The sequence below is a fragment of the Trachurus japonicus genome, chromosome 17, assembly GCF_045865225.1.
Source record: "Trachurus japonicus isolate A0001 chromosome 17, Traja_1.0".
Lineage (NCBI taxonomy): Eukaryota > Metazoa > Chordata > Actinopteri > Carangiformes > Carangidae > Trachurus > Trachurus japonicus.
In genome coordinates, this window is record NC_140923.1 from 15,015,059 (window position 1) to 15,038,387 (window position 23,329).

The 23,329-nt window shown below is 41.6% G+C and overlaps 1 protein-coding gene across 17 annotated transcripts in view; it reads left to right on the top strand.

Moving 5' to 3' along the window:
* ptprfb (protein tyrosine phosphatase receptor type Fb) overlaps positions 1–23,329 on the top strand; it is a 171,229-nt gene that overhangs the window by 19,234 nt on the left and 128,666 nt on the right. For 12 of the 17 annotated variants that reach the window (XM_085806065.1, XM_085806071.1, XM_085806069.1 and 9 more), the window contains exon 1: positions 21,739–22,100. The exons of the other annotated variants lie outside the window; for them this stretch is intronic. The gene's annotated coding sequence lies outside the window, so the exon portion shown is untranslated. Of the gene's footprint in view, positions 1–21,738; positions 22,101–23,329 lie in introns of those variants that run through there. 17 annotated transcript variants of the gene reach the window in all.

The following is a 23,329-nucleotide window of genomic DNA, read 5'->3' on the forward strand; positions in this document are numbered from 1 at the left end:
CCAAGAGTACGTTTGAAAATAGTGAATACCATACCATGTGCAGGCAATTACTGTGCATGGCAGACGAATCTGGCTGATATTTTAGGAAAATTACTACAAACACAGACTAAATGGCCACGAGGTAACGAGAGCCAGGAGCACCTAGTCTGTATGTTGGCACTGAAGCCTCGTCGCACACCACAACGACCGCCATTAATGGGCTGGCAAAACTGATCTGCAGCCTAACAGGCCTCATGAATAGCTATCCTCTGTGATTTTCCATGTTTAGTGCTTATTGCATTTATAGAAAGGTTTCTTTCTATTAGGTAAGAGGACTCACTCATGAATACAAAATTTGCAGCAAGGGCCAATTAATATTATGGAGTTGTTAAAAATAATACATTTTGAATTATTCAGCGTCAGTTAAAGGAACACTAAGGGATTTTCCCAAGGATTTTCCCCTAAAGGCTCTGCCTTGCCCTGTAAAACAGTAACTGTAACATAAATTAATGAGAAGATGAATCTGGTTCGTCAGAAATGATTTATTCAGTTTGTTGTCTGTACAGGCCCCATAAAAAAAAGCTTAAATTTTTAAGTCCTTTGTCCATCCTGAGATCCATCTGAACCATGCCACACAAACCTGCGTGTTATGTTTTCGCTAGTCTCAATGTTATTTCATTTCTTTTTCTCCTCTCATGCCTAACATTCCCACACTCAGCGCCTCTGTCACCCAGTAAGATATAATTATCCTTCATAGCTGACCCGATATCCAGTGAACACAGTGAAAACACACCATTTAATCCCCCACTTGACATTCAAGAAAGTTTGTTTTCCTGTTTTTTGAACATTAAGTACTTGCAAAGCTGCTTTTCATGTCCACTGTTGCTCGAGTTTGCCCTCATCTCAAGTCGTTCCTGCATCGCTATAAGGAAATGAGAATGTTTTGCAGCATTAAACACAAGAAAATTAATGTTATACGCTGGGGACAAATAAAACTGAAACTCATGACACATGCTTATGGGCTTCTTATGGTTGAATGGCAAAAAGACCTTCTTAGCAAAATGAATTTTGGGGGGAACAACAGATACACACTCTACACACAGAGGGTGGTTAAAGCCGTGTGACATCAGAGATTTTTTATGGTACGTTCGTCTCGATATGGGATGCCTCATGAACCGCCCCAAAATTTGTCCCATCAATCTAGCATGAGAGAGTGGGCTTCTTCACAGGCTGTCTGCCTTTCTTTCATTCTGGCCCTGTTGGGAATGGTGATTGGATCCCAGTCAACCAGCAATAGATGGATTGGCCCTCAACCAGGATGATTGAGTGGCGCCGCTGTCTATGCACGTGTGTATAGCTTTGTGTGTGGCGGTGTGCGGTTGTGCGTGCGTACCCCTGTATGCATGCTGCTCTCGCCGAACAACAGCACATCTGTTTCACTCCATCTCCTTTCTCTCATTTGAATTTTGAGTTCTCTCAATCATTGCCAGCACTGCTCTGCTCTGTTCTTGGCTTCTGGGCCGCAGAGTAGGACGGCATTCCTGTGAGCAAGTATTCTTGACTTAGCCACCAAATTATTATCAAGACGCAGCTGAACGCAATCCCAGCGGAAATGAGGATTCAAACTAACGCCGTTCGAGCATCTGTAGTGAAAGATGAGGTCGCATGCGAGATGAGACATAGCAGGCAAACTTTGTTTCAAGAAATGATGAGTGATTTTCAGTGAAAATGTTTGTATGCAGAGGCAGTCAGAAATGATCTAAACTAAACCAATGCTGGCTTGTACAGTGCGTAATCCCAGGAGCCCCACAGAACACACAGTTTGCACACACTAATAGCGTTTTTATTAAAGACAAACACTCACACAGGCTGATCTCAGAGCATGTCACTCAAACTTGTGTGCACCATGTTGTATTAGTCTATTCCTTTTTTTTAATGACTTGGTAATTGCTTTGTCCCTGGTTATTGAGATGACTGCCATGCGCTATTACACCAGTTTAATGGTGTGTAACTATTGCTCTTAACAAAGCCATCAATCACAGGTGTTACTATGGCAACGGCATTAGCTATTATGCAGATGTTATAATCAAATGCATGTCACACCTAGCGAGGTACCGCAAGTACAACTTTCTGCGCCAGAGGAAGTCATACAAGAGACTGCACAGATCCTGTGGATGTTAATCTTTTTTATTGTCGTTTATGAATAGTTAGACATTTCTTTTCACTCCATGCTTGAACTTTTTATTGAAAATTTGCTAGGCCTGCAGTCAGAGCAATCAGAAAAAAAAGTCAATCACCTGTATTTGTGTAGAAGGGCCAAGTTATTACAATCAGCGCTGCTTAAATCCTTTCTCCACACGGATTGTTTGATAGGTTCATTCTTCAAAATGTCCTGCTCTGACCTTGAAGCTGCAGAACATAAAACAGAACATGTTAAGCAGAGAAAGCATCATGCATCATCTATTCTTTGGATGTTGTGTATGAGTTATATCTTTAGCTCTCAATGGCCATTTTTTAAGTACTGCATAGTATTGACCCCTCTGGTGATAAGAGAGATCACAAAAGTCTGTTTGAGTGTTTTCGGCTTCAAAAAGAGATTTTTCTTTTCAGATGTTTTTATTCAGAGTTGTAGCCTCCAGCTTGAGGAGGTAGGAGTGTGAGCCCGTAAGGCTGTTTACAGTGACTACTCTGCTTCTCCACCTTGTTAACAGATAACGGCTGTGAAATGTTATTGTGATTCAACCATCCTGTCTTTTAAATATGGTTATGGGAGGAATTCTTTTGCAATTAAGTCCCTTTTCAATGACTAATCAACTTATATTGTGGCACCATGGCACCAGGGGTCTTTCATCCAAGCATATAATTACAGCAGTGGTTTTATCACCACTCTCACTCTCACTATAAATATCCTAAGGGGTGACCTCCAAATCCCCAAATGATCATAAATTTAAGCAGCCAGTAAGATTTTTTAATGAAGAAAAATACACATAGAACCGTTATGTGATTATTTTTCAATCAATTACTGGTTCAGTCTATAAAATGTTAGAATTATTGACGAATGTTGAAAGTTATTAAAACAATATAACAAAACCAAACACTACCAACAACAAAATAACATTGTGTGTATTTGTTACAAACTATGTTACTTTAAAGTTGATGGTCTTCGATTTTTTTTTATTTTTTTTAATAGTTTTGCAAAAACAGTAACTATAACACAATAAAATTATATCTACATCTTATGGAACATAAATATAAAAGTTAAAGATCCACCCAGCAGCGTGACAGTTCTCTTTTATATAAACCGTACTAGTTGTGAGTTGGGTCGGCCTCTGGATGTAATTCATGGCTTTTATAGTGAGTGTCTATGTGATAAATGCCAAAGAGAAAGCAGAGCTGGAATAGCCTCCAGTGTCACTTAGAGCGATATAGTTTCCCACCAAGTTACAGCAGCACAGGACAAAGAATGATGGACTGAAACTGTGTGTCGACATTGTTCAGAGGAGGCTGGGTACATCTCTGGAAACCATTTGTGGTAGCATCACCCCCCCCAAAAAATAGTGACTGAACCAGGGTGTGAGAAATATTGCACTGTTTGTTCATAGTGTGCTGGTGTTTCTGTGTGTGTGCACTGTACAGTACAAACAAGCCCAAGCTGCACTTCTCCGGGAATTATTCACTGCCCTGGAATTGATTCCCCACCCCCTTGATGGATGCACCTCCAGGGCTACTTAAGGATGTAAAACAAAAAAATTAAAGTGAGTCTTGCCTGAGCGTGAGCATAAACAGGTGAACTGAGCGTGAAAAGCCTAAATTGCACTGCAGGCTGTAATTTAACTTAACCACAAATATTCTACACTTGTCATCATTTTTGACCAATTTTATGGCCAATGAGCCATCATTTAATGTAAACAGTGGTAATTAGGTTTTTCCAAACAAATTAAAAGAGAGGGAAACATTTGAGAGTTCTTTGACACTTTTGTCTCGACCGCAGCAGTAAAACAATTGAACCGCGACCCCAGAGCTGATGTACGAACTGTGAGATTTAAACAATGGCATTGACTTTATATAATTAAATATAGAAAAGCTGCTTTGTCATTTGGCTAAGTGTTGATCATTGTTGCACTAGATTAAGAGTTGTGTGCCTAAGAGGCTAGTCGGGGAAGGAGCTTATTTTTCTTGGCGTCACATAGTTTTTGGGTCTTTATGGGACATGTATATTCATCATTCTTATCTATCACCATGCCATGCTAGGAGTAATCTGGCTCCGTTGGAATGAATCCTTTGGTTTTGGCATTGTGGCAGTTGTGGCTATGCCCCACTTACCTCCCACCCTCCACCCCTTGACCTCTTCATTAGATAAATAGGGCAGCCTATTCTCTGGCCTTCACTTGTGATGGACAGCATCTGGCTGTTTCCGATACCCACCGTGAGAAATGGGGAGACAAAAGCCTCCCTCTCCTTCCCTTTCTCACAGTTTCCTCCCTTTTCTTGCTCCCTCGCTTATGTGTCGCCAAAAAAAAAAACACAAAAAAAACTGAGCATTGTATGATATCATATGTCTTTGAATGGACTGCAGATATAAGACAGGGCGGGACGCAGCAGATGCCGATTTTCCCCACTTGCCGTGTTGTTTTTCAGGAGGAAGTTGAATCAATTGGTCACACTTTGCACAAGGGTGATGGTAATGTGTCCTCCTATGGCAACAATGCCGTACTGGATGCCATTTTTTTCTCCCTCCGACATATCTTCATGCATTCCTATGTGGATTTAGACACATTAAGAGGTTTAGTTGGCGTGTCAAGTCAATGCACCAGTAACAGCCACTCAGCTGATGTTCTCACCACATCGCGTACACTTCTTGCTCCATGCCTCCTCCTCAATTTTTTTTGCTTTTAAGTATTACAGAAAGTACAACTGCAAATTCAGCGGATGTCTAATGAGGCTGGGAAACAACTTGAAACAGACAGGCTGGCTGTTGCATCACCCACCACATTGGGATGGCAGGTGAGAAGCCGTGTGTTAACAGTGCAGGCTGCAGTACAGGTATGTGGTGCAGGCTGAAAGCAGAGGGTGTTGTGCTGCAACTAATGATTCTGTTCATTATTAGTTGATCTATTGATAGAATTTATGACATATTCATAAACTGATAAATGGTTTCTTTTGTAAAATGTGAAATATGCCAAATATCTGCGGTACCTGTAGCCTGAAAGGGCCGTTACACACCCACCTATATGGCTTTCAGACCCACGCTTCACGTTCAGTATATTCTGGCTTTTAACAGACCAGAGGCAAAAAGTACACGTAGCCAAGCCCACTTCATTTTGAAAGTGGTGCACCTGCATTAGAAAAATTGATAATGTTGTGTTTCTGAAATGTTGCGGAAAGTGACATCCTCGGCCCGGATGGTGTGGATGTGCCTGAAAGCTAAGCAAAAAACATTTTATCAGCACTTTGTCCCTTCACTCTGTGTGCACCAGTAACAGGCAGACAAGGCAATCCATCAGCAGGCAAATGTAGTAAGTGTCACTGAGAAAAGTACTCCAACAGCAGAGTGAGTGCCACACACATCCATATCTTTAATGTCCACATATGATGTCAGGTCTCCCCGGCTCGGAATTCAAAACCTACTGTCTCCTCCCAAGCGTATCATGTCATTTGGTGAAAGCTTTTGATGCTGCAAAGCACTTCGCTTCTCTTGGCTGCACTCTATCCAATTACTTATTTATTTTAATTTATTTCTTAAATTTTAGAAATGTTTTATGGAAATAAAACCTCTGTGAACCTATTATGATACACATGACTTTAATTGCCCCACCCTTCCTCTGAAATGTGTCGCATTTTTCACAGTTGGCGGAGAATTTACAGGGGGGTAGCATCTTAAAAAAAAGAAAAGAAAAAAAAAAAGCGATTTTTTTGCCCGAGCTTCACTGAGATGGCAGATTACCAAATGAGGCTTATGCTTATTGTTAGATTAGAAGTGCTTTCTGAAAGAATGTTTGCGCCCTCCTCCTTTGCAGCTCATTTGGTGCAGGGCAGGCTGACAGTTCTGAAATAACAAGCCTAGGGGAATGCAGTGCACACGTCTGATGTCGTATCTCCTTGGTCCAGCACTTGTTCTTTTGGAGCTCTACTGAACCAATCCTGCTCCCCGTACTTACCAGACCCTCAGGCCCCACTTTGATCTCCCTTAACAACCAGGACAGCAGTTCAAGCATCTTGTTATATTTGACTGTTTAATCCATCAAATGTGTTTGTCTCAGCAATAGGGTAATGAACATCTCTATCTTGGCCTCGCTGCTGTTGAATACCTCCTGTGATAATAAGTTTCTGTAGGATACACTCGCGTGAAATTTTAAAAGGGTAATGGCTTGTTCCTGCAAATTGCTGGTGTCCTATTGTCAAGTTTGACACTGGTTTTTCCAAACCTTGACTAAGCAGCATGACTTTACTTTATTCCCATCACATTTAGCATGGAATTCTAATACTGTGTTCTCTGCTCTCGGTTGTTTGGCACTGTTTTACACAATTTTTAGTAGACCAAAGGATTTCGACTCCTGAATCAGCCTTTTAGGTTGTGTCCTTCTGCTAGCATGTCCAATACAATCTACTGTATCAGCCCCCCTGTGGCTAAAATGCCAAGCCACTAAGCAAAATGTCTCAACTAATTAGGAGCTTTAGAGCAAAGCTGTAGAAATGCATCATATGACTAACTTTTTCTTTCTTCTGTTCCTTTTTCTGCAGACCTATTGTATTGGTCTTCTATTTAGGCTTTACATTGGTGACTTTTTAACTTAAAACCAAGGCAATTAGAGCCCGAAGTGGCTGACAGCTGATATATGTTAAGCCTTCAATTCCTGAATTCTTGCGTCCTAATTGAACTACAATTCTAAAGCTTTGCGCAGGATTTTTGTGATACAGGAAACATCTTTAATTGGAGTCATACAGTTCGGGCCGAATGTGTTTTCACCCGTGGGAAATGTCTCTGAACTTCATGTTTGAGAAATACAAAACTTAATACATTTTTGTTATTAACATATGTAGCTATATAGATGTACAAAACAAAGAAACCATTCCTTATTTGGATCAACCACAATTTAAAGGTCCCATACTGCAGAAAGTTTCTCAGACAATCAGACGAGAGGCTGATAGACCAACACAGAAAACACTCTGCTCTTGCTGGAACTGCAGAGAGAAGCATGAGATAGGAGATATAGAACGATACTGAGAGGGGTTTGGGTGCTTAAAATCGCAAATTTATCTTCTTATGGATGTTAAAACTTCAAATGAAATACCGCAAAAGCGTAAAAGTGATCGCTGAACGATCTACGGCTGTGCAGAACGGACGAGAACAGAGGAGACTTTAATCTGAAATGCTGCTGGGCTTCACAAGGACAAATGTTAGAATACCAGCAGGAGAAGGCAAATCTTGAATTAATGTTTGAACTCATGGGAACCAACGTCCCACATGTGTTTGCCCAGATTCACAATTTGCCCAGATTTCTACTATTATTTAATTCTGTATACTTAAAAAAAAAAGTCTCATCTCTTAACTGCACAAATTTACATTTTTAATGCATCTGACCTCGGCACCTCGAAGAAAAAGAGGTTGTTGCATATGAAAAAGACAAGGGGAACTTTTTGTACTTTATTCACCTTTGTCCCCAAACAGTGTTTATGGGTTGTTGTTTTTGTTATTTTATTTTATTTATTTTATTTTTTTTACAGATCTTTTACAGTCTTTCAGACAAGAGTTTCTAGGTTGACTTATGAAGTTTACTTGAGAAAGTAGTGGCTGTAATGGTGTCAGCAATGTTTTCCTGCTGTTGTTGTTTGTGCTCTCTCTGGATTTTTCATGATATTGTGCAACACTTTTTAACTTTGTTGGGAAAAACTCTCATACAAATTAGATTATTGGTGCAGTTAGCTGCAGTTGTAGCACACCCTTGTTCTTTCCCACACTTGTGTTACAAAATCCCACTGGGAGCCATACATTGTTGCAACTAATACAATTTCTACGCTCTTCAAGGTCTGTTTCAACTCCTGACAGACATTTTACTAGTTCACGTTCTCAGTGCTGCTGCTTCCAGACACACAGTGCATCTGATCTGTATTTCATAGCCGTTCACACAGAACACTCACTGTCACATTATCCTCTTTTTTTTTTTTTTTCACGTTTTGCAACAGACCTTCAATTAACTCTTAGCTATTTTTATATCTTTAGGGCGGTGCTCGTTTTGTCTCCATAATGTCTTTTGTCGCGGGGAAACAAAGCCACCTGGACTCGGTGAAAAATCCATAGGGGGTGGACAGAAGTGAAAGAGGATGTATCCTGTTGGTGGGGATGTATAGACCATCACAGGGATTGTCAGTTCTCATTTGTTTATTTCATGGCAAGCACTCTGGCGACGCAAACCGACTGGCTCTCCTTGAGAGTATCTTGTGCATGTCAGTCTGTATTATTGATGCAGAGAACCATGTAGAAAGGATAGGCCTCAAGGATGTCTGTCTCAGTGTGGAGGAAAAACTCTGTAGCCCCTATTTCATAACCTTTCTGAACCGACAAAGACTTACTGTACCAGGTGTGTGTCTGCACTCAACAACTCCCTGCTTGCACTAAGTGTTACAAACATTAAAATCGTGATCCTCAGGCCGACACCCAAAATCCTACTCGGAGAGTAGCTGGACAACATCAGTTTTGAATGGGTTTGGATTGTTTTTTAACTACCCACTTTCTTTTTCGCTGTAAGTGAAGATGATCAAATGCAAAAATATTTTTTTTATACCGCTAACAAATATTTCACACGATTGATCAATCTATTCATGTTTCTTTTATGAATCAGTTGCCTCATTGTTTTTGTAGTCTAAAAAGAGACGGGTCACAGTGTTTAAGATTCAAGAAACTTGAATCTGTATATTTTTCTTTTATAAATTATTTAGATGATAACTTGTAATCAAAACTGTGGCTGAAGTTAAATCTGTCTAGCTGATGGGAGAGCAGCATTTAACAAAGTCTTTTATGGCTGCAACCTGATGCATCACGTCAGATGGTCCATTGTAGTTTTTCCACTGCTGACCACTGATTAGTTTGAATGAAATGGATGAGGTTAAAGACTTTCCTCTTGCTGCAGACTTTCCCAGCTGGCATTCAAACTGTGCTTGGCTAACACTGCCCTCTAATATACAGGATGCATTAACTCTGCTAGCAGCTTTCAGTGTGTGTTTCACTGCCTATTAAATTTAGGGCTGACACTAAGCTGGTTGAGGCTGGTTTGCATGCATATAATGGTGCTACTTATACTTTTAATGTGGAGGATTGTGTCTTAGCCTTCACCCTGTCCCAAAAAAAAAAGTTCTAATATTTAATATTTCAAAAAATGTTAGAGAGTTATGTGCAATTACATGCTTAGATACACCGAATTTCCTGCACCTCAAATGAAGACATTTGCTATCGTCCATATGGCTTCTTGCATGACTGTGATCCTTCTCCCCCCTTCCCACCTTCGCAGTTTGCATAGAAGTTTGATAAACCTGACACCAGGAGATGGATTTCCCAGCCAACCTCGCTCAGAAGTAATGGGAATCCAGAGCGTAACAAATGGTGGTGCCAGTACAGAGCTGGCTCCACTGGGTGTGCAGGTGGTCCTCCATTCCCCTTGTCAAACCCCCCACTGCTCCCCCAAAGTGGCCATGGAGACTTGGGCAAGATTATTTAGAGTTCAGGTTACAGACCAGTTCTTTCACTACCCATTAGTCACACTCCAATTTCTGTGATGGGAATTTTTTTTTTTTTTTTACTGTCCCCTCATATTTTGTAAATGTATACACAGCCTTTCCACCTCAGACTTGAAAGGTCACAGCATGTTTTTGTAATTTCTTGTCTGCTCTGATTATTTTCACCTTAACCGGGGTGCTGTGCCTGTGGAAAGCTCATGTCATGTAGATTTTATATTTGGAAATTGTAGTGCAGTCTCCATTTGACATAAATGATGAATTAAAGGTGTGTGGCAGCGTTAAAAGGAAATGTTCTTTTCAGACTCCAAGTTAAAGAGTTCAAAGGATTTCCCTTTAGACTGGATCTTTGTTTTCTTACAAATCCAGGCCCTCGCTGAGCCAATAATGTGTATTGATTGGATTTTACTGGCCTGTTTGCACTTGCAAATGGAAGCCTGTGTGTTGTTTTATCCCGGAAAAGCTATAGGATTTCGTGTCTGTCTGCATATTAAGAACGGAGAGTGTGGATTTTTAGAGGTTTTTTGAGACACATGAGATTTAAACGAATAAATCTGGGCTACAAGCAACGTCGCCTCAATCTGATATCAAATAGCAGCATGAGCTAATAGTTTCTCTTTAAATAAGGGCATTAAGCTAACAGGACACCCCTGTCAGTTTTAGTTGTTAAGCTTCGATGTGATTTGACCAACTTGCTACTATTTGAGTCATATTCTGCCCCAGAGACTATCCTCATTCTCATCACTTGTATTATTTAGTTACAGTTTAGCTACTTGATTTGAATTGCCAATTTAGTTTAGGGTATTTGACATGTAGACTAATTTGCATAGTCAATTTAGGGACACAGGGTTAGTTTAATTCAGCACTGAACATATTTTGCTGCCATGGTGGCTTGTCCGCCCACAAGTATTGGCCATCTGGTGACACAATTTCAAAACCTCTCCCCAGGAAAATTAGGCATAGAGTTTCCAGAAGAGTTACTTTCCCTAAGAATATATTTTTATCATTGCAGAGTTGTTGCAAGGGGTGGACATAATAACATAAACACCCGTACAGCGTAATTGAATGTGACGCAGAAGCCTTGAAGTAAATACTATCTTTTATTATGGTCTGATTTACCTGCGGTTCACCAGGATATATTGTATGCCACCGATGTGAAGGATATTAATGTTATTTTCTACCTCGGTACCTTTACAGTGGAAGGACAAAGTAGCACACTGGTAGCATTTATTGAATGGATGTACTACGAGAGTGCATTACACAACATGTACTTGGGAAGACCTTTAGAAACTTATAAAAGCTCTGCTCCTCCTGTTGAATGGCTTTGTTTTACCAGCTGAGCCCTCAAGCATTGACCTAGCCTAGATGCGGCTATAATTTAATTATTTCATTACATAATTTATGATGTCTGACCAATTAGAGCAGAATAAGAATATTGATTTATTTGATAGTCCTCTGGTTATTGTAACCTTGCCCTTTTGTGCTAAAAGTAGGCCTTGGAATTATTCGGTTAAAAACAAACAAACATAAGTTAACAATACAGATACGTTAAAATTAGACCTCCTCTGTTTCAAATTGAACTATCATACACATTTACATAAAGTGACAGTTTTATACACCTAAAATGTGACAACCAGGTGAAAGGTCAACATTTGTCAGGGGGCCTTGCTTGCATCTCTTCCAGGCTTCCTCATTAATGTGTGGACATGGTTTTGGACACAGTGTTGGCAGCGCAGTTGTTTGTATTTAGAAGGACAGATCTCTTCGTGAATCCAAACAGAGTTCACAGTGGCAGAGCATCGAGCACGCTCAGACGCATTTTCAGCTTTACCACATTCAAACACAAAGGTCACATTCAGAAGACAAGTGTAACCCCGGCCATTGACACACACTGACAGAGAGGTGGCATTTGTCCACTGCAGTGCTGTTCTTAATATTGTCAGAGATATAACCGGAGTGGCAAAACTCATTACAGAGATCAGAAGTGATCTGAACATTTTCCTAGCGGGGAGCCTCTTCATAGGCGAACACCAGGCGAAACGCATCAGGAGATGCTGAAGGAAATTACATCACGGTTCACCTAGCATTTTAGTTTTGGGGCTGTCCGATGGGATAAGCTGCATGGCTCAGTGCAGAGAGATCAACTTGTGGAGCAAGTAGGAGCTGTACCTTTTTTTCAGCAGTCTAACTTTAAACCAATGCAGCACCTCTTAAAGGCTGATGTGCGATCATGATGGCATGCTGCGTTTCCTGGGTAGCGACACCCACCGTGTGACCTGCAGTATGGCTTTGACCTCAGCCTGAAATATTTGATTGCTGTGGGAAGAAGGGGGGGAGTGGTTGTAGTAGGGCGCTTGTGTGTTACCAGCATGGTGGCCCCATTAATGCCATGCTGGTGGGTCAGACAGTAGGGAGCCTTCAAGGAATTTAGTAACTCTAAGAATGCTGATCCCTCCGCCGCACCCACTGCAAACATTCAGTGATACGAACCCCAAGAGTAAACCTGTTCAATTTTAGTCAAAGGTTTCATTTCCTTTACTTTGAAAATGTTGAATCCGTTTGACAGTTTGATGACATTTCAGCCCTGAAGGATTAGTATCGATTTAGATTTAGATTCTAAGTTGATTTGAATGGCGTTGCATCTATTTGCATCTACTGTTCTCTGACACTAACCTCATTATACTCAAGGTTAAGGATTCTGGAAGGTAAACAAAGTGTGGGTGCATCAGCAAATTGAAAAATGGTGCACATGAGTCTTTTTCTTTTACACAGGAGATGAGTGTTACCATTCTTTTCATGTCTGTTTTGTCTTTCTGATCACAAACCAGAAGCCACCGCTCGGTGTTTTAGAGGGAGCTGACAGCCGGCCTGACTTGACTGTCAAAGTCCCTGAGGTCTTAGTAAAGCTTAGACATTGTGCTGGGAGCATGCAGAGGGAAATATTTAAGGAAGACATTCGGGGTGAAAGATTTTGATATCTGTATAAATTTGCCATGCCATTTGTGAAACCTTTTAGTTGATGGATATGGTATGTTAAGAAATGAAAGTCCTTAACAGTGCAGAGCTCGGTGGTTACAAACTTTCTGTGTAAAGTAAGGCTGGGATGTGCAGGTATTTTTCCCAGACTAGGTCTCCACAGGCAGAACTGTCTCTAAGGTACAGTGTTTTTTTTTTCTTCTTTCTTTAACTTTCTTCGCGCCTCAAAGAGCACGGCACTTTAGCACTTTACAGTTAGCAAAACTTCCCCATCAAGAGGTAAAAACGGCGCACAGGGCTCTGGACGATTCGAAAAAAAGAAGAGAAGAAGACAGTTCTTTCTCTCGAGCACTTAAGCTCAGATCTTTGTCATTATTAGCTTGCTTCTTTAGCCACATATTCCTTTTTTAAAGTGATGGAGACCAATGCTCTGAACACAGTTTGCCTGATCTGCCATGCAGCAGAAATCCCAGAGATAAGTAATAGAAGGTCTAACTCTTAAAAGGCTAAATGAAGTTGAATGGGAGGAAAAGGGAAATGACTGGCTTTCTTCTCCATTAGCACTCAAATTAATCCACTCATTTCTTCTCTATAGATTTATGAGGCACTGATGCTATAATAAGAAGTTTTATGTTGAATATTTAATTTCCTTAATTATTTTGGGCTAACTTTCTACTCAGCCGGTTGGAGTCCATTTGTTACTCTGCTGCTATGAATGGTTAATGAAGAGAAAAGCTCTGAGATTTCCTGTAAAGCTGTAGTAGGCTCAGGGTACTGTTTAGCTTCAGTCAGTTATTTATTAAGTGTATTTAAAACACTCCAGTTTTCCATTTGCTGGACAATCATCACCTCATGCTTCTCAGTTAATATGTTAGATAGAAAAGATCCAGTTTAGTGACCAGGAGATGTGGACTTCCAATACAGCAATAAGAAAACCACCGTTCTTTGTTATAGTGGTTATAACTTTAGTTACTAACTATTAATTTACATACAAAGCATTATATGAGTTAAGATTCTTTGTCCTGTGGAAGGATGACTTGGCCATTGTTCCCTGTGTGTTCAGTGTTTTGGTCAACAGAGGGCCCTTATCTTTTGCTGTCAGTCAATCCATTGTTGAAGAGAGGGACCCTGCGAATGCAAAATGGCACGAGTGATGGATTACTCTTTTATTTGGCAGGCTTTTCATCCCTTGAAACGCTGTGTGTGCGTGCTCACGCATGCATGTTTTCTTGGAAGATCTTTTTTTTTTTTTTTTTTTTTTTACATGTGGTGTTTTGTTTTGTTCTGTTTTTTTAGATTTTTCCTACTTGTTTTTGAAGAACTAATAACTGATGCTGATTTGCAGAAAAATACCTAAATTGTGCGTGGGAAGCATATAAAAACTAATTTATCTGCAGTGTTGAATTCTTAAATCTCACTTTTGATTTAAAACAAACAGTTCCTAATTGGTTATTACTATACAGGGGAAGAAAAGGACACAGAAAACTCAAAGGAATCATAATATCGTCATGAATAGCTGTCAACCTACATCAGAACATTTACTTGACTATAATAATGGTGGGACTACTGAGATACATTTTCAACCCTTTAAAATATTTGTTTATATGACCAAAGACATGAGCATGCAACACAGCTCTTTATCAGTTACTCATGCAAGAGGCTAGCTCATAATTTGTGGTTTATTTCCTTTTAGCGGTGGAAGCAGCCTTCTCCAACTCCAACAGAGGGAATAATTTCATGTCCCCCTCCTTTTGATTCCAGCAAAGTGATGCACTCGGGTGCAAAGCTTGGGGAGATTTCCTAATGAGAGCCATTAACAATGCTGAAGTTGATTTGTGTTTTCCAATGCATCCCTTTGTGTCCGAGTTGTTTTTCCCTGCATGCCAATGGGAAATTATTAGAATAATAAAATGCCTTATTAGAACACCACAGGTTTGTTCCGTGGAAAATAAAAATCCTTTTGAATTGTTAGAAGCACTCACAGAGCACGCTGTTGTTTTCGTGTGGTTGAAGTCTAATACATATTGATGGTGAACATCTGCGAAGCTTAGAGTGTATTTGAAAAGCAGTTGACACTTTTCACAGTAGCCAGTCGGGCAACTTATCTTCTTGAGCGCTAGCACCTTATCCTCTGTGTGAGGCAGACATTTATTGAGGGAAAGCATCTGGAAGGCTGTCCTGTCAGAGACAAAATGCAGCCTCCTCAGGTTGGAAGAGACTGCGCTGTGGGGCTTTTATTAGGAACCTCTCTGAAAGTTTTGCAGATTTATCAAAGTCTCCCGAGCACACGGCATGCTTACTCCATCTGAGGCACCATGGAGAGAGAGAGCAGTGGCCCCGGTATAGGTTGTGTTCTTGCTTTATCCTTTGGTACATTTTGTGTTTGTGAGCAGGTTTTGTGCTCGTTCTGGTGTTGGTTTCTGATATATCTCCTTTAATTCATCCTCTCAGTGGAAATATCAGCTTTAGAGCTAAATTCATCCTGAAACGCGTCAACAAAAGAAGAAAATTTGGCAGTGTGTTGTTAATCTCTCTACACACAATTTTTATTTGCTCGTGGTTTTTCCGTATTCTCTCAAGATGACTGGCCAAATGTAAATCATAGACTGCACGTTGCAGACTGCTCTGCAAAAATGACAGCCGTTTGTAGTTAGTTCAAACATGAGTAGACGACGATGTTTACAAAGATTCAGAACAGAATACTTTCTAAAAAGAGATAGAGATATCAATTCCCTCACTCCCAAGTAGCCCCCAAGAAACAGTATGCATTGTAGAAACAGCTTGCATCTTTGCAGGTCTGATGGCAGTAGCCTGTGAAATGTAACACTGCCGAACAGCTGGTCGCATCACACCACAGCATTGTTCTTTGTCCACGATTACTTTCCCCTGATTGGAGGACTAACTAGGCTGTCTCTGCCAACAATGTCTTCACTTTCACACAAGACGTCTTACCTGATGGCATCTTCACATTTCCTTAAACTTGAAGGAAGCAGATGAATGAGATGTTTCTCTGTGAGTCGGTGCTGAGGCAGCTAACTGTGACAGTAATCTCCTACAGAGCTAATCACTGATCAAGAAATACAAATAGAGGACTGAAACATGGGTCATGCTACCCGAATATTTACTGTCAGTGACAGATTTTTTTTTTTAACAGTGATGAAAAAATCTGAAGGCCGTCTGTCGTTTTCCATTTATACACTCAGGGTACATTGCGAGGGGTAATAAATTCCCCGCAGAGGAACGTGCCTCGCTACGCGGGTGCTGCCAACACACTAAAGAGTGACAGGCTTGAGGACACGTTTGAGGATCTTAACAGGATCTGGAAATCCCACGCTCAGAGTCTCTCCAACTTCTGATCACTTCCCTGGGAGGAGCGATCCTCAGCCTCCACTTCTCTGAATGCTGAAGTGGAGGCTGGTAATTCCAGTGGCATCTCCATTGTTGCATTGAGGACAAATTTACAGCCATGAGAAGTCGTCCGTCCGTGGCAGAAATACAAACCTAATGGCAAGTGCCTCTGCAGCCATCTCCAATAATGCATTGATTACACACAAGTGAGCATCCTGTTGAAATCCATCACATTTGCCTGTTTGGAGTGTTTTAGTGCCCTCCGCTGTCCCTTATAAATTTATAATCTGAATTGTTTTTGGAAAATCAAATGCTGTTAAATGGGCTGTGTCATTAAAAAAATTAAAAATTAAAATTGAGGGTAATAATAGACGACGGCATAATGTGAGTGACAGACAACAAGGAAGTGTGATGCAACCGCTGGTCGTAAAATGAGGTGAGAAAACAGTGAATTGGAGCATGCAGGCTGGAGAGAAGGGGGGTGGGACGCCTGTGAAGGTCACCTGCTAAGGCATGTTTAGATAAATGGAGCCAACATCCATATCATTGATTGCCAACTTACCCTTTGAAGTTGCAGCAAGTTGCATTGAGTCCCTTGTCTTGCACACTGTTCTTGACCCCAGCTATATGCCGCGCCTCAGAGGGGAGCTCTTTAGTGCCGGAGCCGTGACTGTTACCCCCCCCCCCACCCAGTAGGACCGTGCAGAAATTAGGCATGCAAGATGAAGCAATAAAAAAATGGCGCTACATCACTTGGCGCTTGCGTCTCGGAAAACATCGCCACCTCCTGTATTGCATATTTCACCTCAGAGCGACGAATCCGAGCCCACCCGCCTCCTCGCTTTTCATGGCGGGCCCCCTTTACCCCTCGCTGAGTGCAGCATGCAAGGAAGTCAGTCTCTGGAGAGGTTCAGGGAGAGCAGGGGGCCAGAGGGTAGAGAGGGGCACAATGCTGTAAAGTGCCTCAATGTCGCTTCATTTCCCCATTTTAATTGGGCTATCTAAATGCATCCCCGGTTTGTCAATACCCGCCGGGGTCCCAGATAAAAATGATTTGTCTCTTGCATTCTGCGGCATGCTCTGCTGTTCCCCTTAGAGAGCGTGCCCTGCCAGTTGTCAGCAGCAGAGTGTAATGGAGAGCGCTCGTTGTTTTTGATTTTCAATGAGTAGCAGGGAAATAGGTGCCTTCCTCTATCAGCGCCACCGTTCTTCTTTTACTCATTTCTTTTCCTTTTCTTGTCTTCTCATCCTCTCTGTATACTACTAAGTCAATATAGGAATGCGGTCACACCCACCTGTATAGCCGTATACGTACATACTTAGCCTGAGGCGCCGGACACATGCACAAATTCACACACACACACACACACACACACACACACACACACACACACACACACACACACACACACGCAGACACACATTTATACCGGCACGTACACATGCCAGCACTCAGTGAAGGTCAGCAGCGAGAAGCCAATCTTATCTCTTGTTTTTATGTACTCAGTTTCCCACTGTCCTTGTGTTTTTCACACCTCCTGTCGCCATGTGCCATCACCTTCCCTCTCAGGGCTGGAGCCGGTCTTATCTGCAGACAGTCCTGAGAAAAATTTGGGGCCAAAAGTGTGCCCTTAGTGTTTGGAATGTGGAGCAGAAATACCATTCGCACACAGCGTTTTGACATTTTCATTCATTTTTACGCTGCACAGGGATACATCGCTTTGCATGTTAAAGAGGTGACCGTTTTATGCTTCACCGGATTCTCTCTGCAAGTGTTGCCTTTTATCCTCTTAACTGACGGATGGTCGTCTTTTGGTGTTTTTGTTTTACATCTCCACATGCGCTCTGCATAGTTTGAGCTTTCCCTGTAACTCATCGCAACACATTTCACAAGCTGAGGTGAAATGTTACAGTGATGATTTGTGGGTACCTCTAACCCAGGGCTTTTTTTTTACCAGGAGCACAGTGGCCCATGACTTAAAGTTACCATCCCAGGCGATGAGGTGATGTTAGATAAATGAGTGGAGGCTCTCTGCCTTCCACACCGCTGAAAACCAAACCTGCAGGATCAGAGCCTCGGACCCGGTGTCACATCTCTTGTCTCTGTGGCACCGCGAGTCCGCGACACAAACTAGTTCGTAAACGTAGATGGCAGTTGCATGATTTGTTTGCCAAAATTTTGCCAAAAATGAGCCGACTGGGATGGTACCTTTAAAATGTTAGGAGCACAAGCAGAAAGTTTAGGGGCGCACACAATAAATCGACCTGCTAAGCAAATATTCACATTTCCTTTTCATTCACGATCCTCACGCACATTGACCTGTAATGACAGATACCAGATTCTTTGAGTTGCCTCTTCCCCATCTCACCAGTGTTAAAACCCCCCCAGCAAATTTATGTACAAGTGGATGAAAAAAAAAAAAAAAAAAATTTACTTGCACTGCCTCAAATTTTAGGGGCAAAATGCCCCAATTTAGGGGCAGTTTGGAGCCCTGACTCTAACCCGTATCCTGTGAGTGATGAGTGAGTCCATGCATGTGAAATAGGTAGCAGCACAATTACAGACTGGAGGTAGATTAGTTAACAAACACATAACAGCAGTAGCCAAGCCTCAGTGCAATTGTGAATTGGGCTGGGAGTTCTCAGCTAACAGGTGTTGCCCAGCTGTGCTTTTGGACATGATGACATAGCGCAAGTCTTAAGAGCCCATCAGCAGCAGCACACTGACTTTCACAGCTCAGTGTTTATGACACAGGTCAGCATTTTTTCACTGGCAAGCGGCCAGAATTCAGTGACCCCTCTGAATCTGTCTGCGGAGGTAATGCACGTCATTTACCACATGTTTTTTTTTTCAACGCTATTATTTTAGATAGTAGCTACAGCAGCAGTATGCTTGCATGCAGTAGTAGCTCACTTCAGCCTGCAGTATACTTGTTATGGTATATATCATTCATTCAGTCAGTGTGTGCCCCTCTGACCCTACACGAGAAACTTATTTTCTTACCTCGAAGCTGAACCTTTCCAAAATGTTTTGGCAGACTTGTTAGATGGTGCAGACAGTTATATTGATAAAGCCCAAGGCCAATGTGATTCATCTACAGCAGCCAGTGCAGTTTCCCATCAGATGATGACTGTAGCTCTCACTGAGGAGCTGAGGTGTCTGGCTCCATCCAGGTGTTCTTCACCCCCAGATAACCTCAGAGTTTGCACAGCTGATTGTGTACACGTAAGTCACTAAATAAAGGTAGAACCCCCCCCCAAAAAAACAAAAAACAACCATGTCTCTTCTTGCACTAGAATCTATTAACTGGGTATTGTTAACAGACTGGCTTAGGACCGGCAGAGGCTGGCTCCTCCAGACTGAAGAGGTTGTCAACCTTTTTTAAGGCTAATGAAATGAGCGGGGGATGGGTGGTTGTCACAATGTTATAAATTCTCAGACTTGGTAGGGGGTGTTCCCAACTCTTTTCAAAGTTGTGGGGGGTGGGGCAAAAAGATAAGTCCCTAAAACTGCCGGGGCTACAAACGCTCCCTCGAGGCCACACTTATAATCTTGCATAGAGGGTTACTGCTCGCTTCCATCTGTGTTTTGAGTTCTGCATTTCCACTAAAATGAGATTACACTGGCGATGAAATGGCTCATGTTGTGCAACTGACACACTACACAACTTCACTGTACCTTACAATTAATTCTCTGCCACCCTGCGAAGACAGATAATCTTCATTTCTACCTTTTTACCACCGTGCGATTTTGTTCAGCGATTTGATTTCAGACGAGCGTGACATTTGAGCTGCCGCAGACTGTTTACACCCACAAAAATACTTTTTCTCTTCTCCTCAGGGGTGTGTAGGTGTAATAATTATTCTCCAGAAGGTTCCCTCAAACTCTCATTTGTTTGGAAAGGATGAGAGGTTTCCAATACGTCCAGATTGGTTGCTCTCCTTTTTGCACATAGCTGTGTGTTAGTTGTGTTGACATTTTAGGAAGTTTTTTTTTCTTGTTCTTCTTCCTGGTGCTTGTTTGACATCCCATTTTTTATGAGCAAGATTATTGCAGCACATACAGCAGGAATGTATTTATATTTTAGACTGTTCAAATGGAATTACTTTTTAATCAGATGACCCAAATCCCATTTGTTCTAAACTAGAATGAAAGTTAAAGATAAAACAAGTCCTTCCCTTGCTGAAAAGTCTGTTGTGTGCACAGATCTGCAGCCTCCAGTAAAATCACACTGTCTCCCATTGTTAAGAACAAAGAGAAATGTAGAGCACATTGCAGTTCGCCATTTCCTTCAGCAGAGTTTGAGCCTAGAAGACATTCAACTTTGCTGCTCTTAGTGGAAACACTCATAAGTGCTTTTCAGAACCTCAATCTGAATATATTTTTATTATGTTAGTTTCCTTAAAGAACTGCACTGTATCAGCAGTGCTGCCCTATTTAGATTAATAGGAATTACACTAACCAACAGTGTGGGCAATGCTTGAAGATAATTTGTCCTTTCAGGAAATATTAACATATTTTGATATACTAGCTGTTAAGAAGAATTTAATTATTAATGCACCGCAATACTATGCATGGCCTCATCTAAAAACATTGGTCTCAGCTGAGGTCATGGCTTTGCAGCGTCAGCAACGCCACTGATACATGGTACACACACAAAAAAAGAGAGAAAAAAAAAACAATGCTACGTTGAGGTCGAAACATTGTTGTTGAAGCATTGCTGGATGAGTCAAGTTACAGTCCACACAGTATTATGGGGATAAATGAGCAAACCTCTCCCCAAGGTCCCGAGGCTCTGTGATCTATTAAGGCGCTGTCGTCTCGGATGGTGAATCTCAGAGAGTGAGGGAATTTTGGAGGGAAGAGAATGGTTGTGCTGACATCCTCTCTCAGTGCAATCCCTTGTCCTTGTAGAGCGGAAGAGAAAAACAGCACCAGAGGCTGACTTGGCTGTTCCTCTGAGCTCCATCATAAATCCGACTGAACATTTCTGAACATCTGTTGTGGATGATTAGCTCCGTGGCTAGCAGAGTTTGACCAGAGGGAGCGAGGAGCAGCGTGTTTGGGAGTTATGTGTGTGCGTGGACACTCAACGCCTTGCTGATTTAAGAATGAGAATTTTGCACATCTATTTACCTACACCACTTCTTTTTTTTTTAGAAACAGAGAGGAGGTCAAATAATTTTTTGAAACAGTGTCACCTTTTTAGAAAAAAACATGTAATTGGACATGTGTTAAATTGGCACAGCCTCCTGGGAATACTTGTATGTTTTCAAGGTCACACTTTGTTAACCTCTTTGTTTCGGCGATAATGACACTGCAAATTGATTTGGAAGCACATGCAAAATAAAAGTAAAAGTAAAAACTGGAGATGTTGGACGTGTCAAACAACCCGTCGTCAGGTCTGTGATAAGACGGCATATGAAGCTCACGTATTGCCACACTCTCTCCCTGGAAGGTGGTCAATAGATAAGCCATAATGGAGGCTGAAAGGTGCGGCAATACGTAACATCACGTGGACTTCTGCCTCCAGCCTTTTTTTTTCTCCCCCCTCTTCCACGCAGGTGAGCTAAAAAATAGTCTCTCATTGGTCAAGGTTCAAAAGGTAAGGCCCTGCAACCCCTCCCTCTTCCCACTGAAATCTGACACCAGTGACATCACAGGGTGGGCTTGGCTTCTCCCAGGCAGTCCCTCAACTCCCGTTCAGTGTGAGAACAAGCTCTGCCTCAGAAGGATCTCTCCCCAAGCCACATTGCTCGATAGCCACAGCTGGAAACGTATTGCCGGGGAGCCAAAAAGACAGTTCCTGTGGTTTAATGAAACGGTGTGAATGGAATAACTGAGCAGGAGCTGGAGACTACTTTCTCTCGGCATACTTTTTTTTTTTTTTTTTTTTTTTTTTAGAAGACATCTTTCAGGGATAATCTTTCGTGGATACTGGTGGATTTTCTTTTCTAGGATTTGGATACTCTCTCTCACTCTCTCTCCCTCTCTCTGGAATAAGTGCCTCACAATAGAAAGGAATAGAAAGGATTTATTTATAAGTGGATGTAATTGACATGCATAGGTAAGTGTGAATTTTGTATTTCCATGGAAATGTTGGAATGCATTAGCGAAGAAAACAAAAAAGTTGGACTGTTTCTTTAAAACAAACAAATGAGGCACAGGTGCGTTTTTTGAAACTGACTGAGCCGTCCTACACTCTGAACTTTTATCCGTCCGTGTGTTCCCCCTGAGCTCCAGTGTGTGTTATTTCTCATCTTAGGACATTACCTTTTACAAGTTGCCTCTTACAATAAAAGTAACAAAGTAAGTTGATGTGTTACACTTCAATGGTCAGGTATTTTCTTACTATTCTTTTGTCCCCTCTTCTTTTGTCCTTGCTCACTCTTGCTTGTTAAGCCAAAACAATAGTTTAACCTCGTCTTGGCTTAGCTCTATTGGCTGGCTCTCTGGCAAATTGCCCTGTCTGGTGCGAGCCCTCCCCTACGTATTCAGAGGACGTTGAATAGAAGGGCCATAGAATGTCCCCTAGCTACCGCTGCTAAGGTGAGGCACCCTACCGTTCTACTGCATTAGGCCTACACTGAGGCCAAACAACCTGTTTTTCCAGTTGTCTTTATCTCCCCGAGCAATCTGGAGGGTAAAGTTACAGCGACAAGAATTCCAGTGAGAAGGAGACACCGAGAGGCTTTGAAATCCCAGATAATTGTAGAGGGGAACTTTTGGAAGTCACAAATGATGATTTTCTGAAAATGTTTGGGCCTCGGTTTCAGCAAAGTATAACTTGTAAGACGTGTTTCTTAGCTTGATTTAAAGGTTTAAAGTTTGTTTTTCTCCTCCTGTGATTATATCTGAAAGACACTTTTGGGGAAAGACACCTGAAAACTTTCTTTCTTATTTTGCCCTTCATCTCAACAAAGATTAACCAGCTCTAAGTGTTCCCTTCAGCTTTAACTGTGTCTTAAATCTCCTATATCTTTATTTTTTATTTTTATTACAGCATAAAACTTTTATACTCTGTGAGGAACTTTTGAACTGAGTTCATCTTGCTCTTGGACACAATAAATGTGGCAGTTGTTTCACAATACTTTTGTTGCTCAATACAAGGAGCTGGTTTCAGTGGGAAAAATATTCCTTTTGCTCTTCTCCATCAAAGCTGTCTTAAGTTTTCAAAGAACATAGTGTAGATAACACGTCTGTCTCGTTTTGTTTGGCAGTTGAAATGACTAGACTTACCCCACGGGTCTGTGTTACTGCAACGGGAACTTTGTGTTTTCTCTCTTAGTCGTACCA